This window comes from Pterocles gutturalis, unplaced genomic scaffold (assembly GCF_000699245.1).
Source record: "Pterocles gutturalis isolate BGI_N339 unplaced genomic scaffold, ASM69924v1 scaffold4717, whole genome shotgun sequence".
NCBI lineage: Eukaryota > Metazoa > Chordata > Aves > Pterocliformes > Pteroclidae > Pterocles > Pterocles gutturalis.
The window spans coordinates 21,247-21,634 of NW_010112585.1; the positions used below are offsets into that span (position 1 = coordinate 21,247).

Here is a 388-nt window from a genome sequence, read left to right on the forward strand (position 1 = left end):
CTTTCCCTCGCCATCGTGATGCTGATTGGGCCATTACAAAAGTAATATTCGGGTGCTGATGGGCGGGCAGCAAGCACTCGATTTGGGGAAAGGCGGCAGAATTTAATTAATAATTAATTAAAGTCATTAAAGGCCAGGTCAGCAGCTGGAGCGCATCGCCGGAGCTGGCTTAGGAGCGCCGCCAGCTCGCCCAGCTGAGGACCTGGCCAGCACTCCTCCGGTTCATCCTCCCCACATTATTTTTATGTTCAGCTTCCAGCTGAAGCCCAACTGGAAGAACATAAATAACAGTGAGCTGGCCCGGCGCGGGAGGGATTGCAGCATGTTTCCACAAGCAGGGCCACGAGGAGGAAAAGGAGAGGATTAGTTTTGTGGCTCTGAGGGTTTA

At 52.6% G+C, this 388-nt stretch overlaps 1 protein-coding gene across 1 annotated transcript in view; it reads right to left on the minus strand.

Moving 5' to 3' along the window:
• The window catches only part of LOC104462232 (sarcoplasmic/endoplasmic reticulum calcium ATPase 3), a gene marked incomplete at its 3' end in the record, with an annotated part of 25,236 nt that overhangs the window by 21,242 nt on the left and 3,606 nt on the right, over nt 1-388 (minus strand). The window lies entirely within an intron of this gene.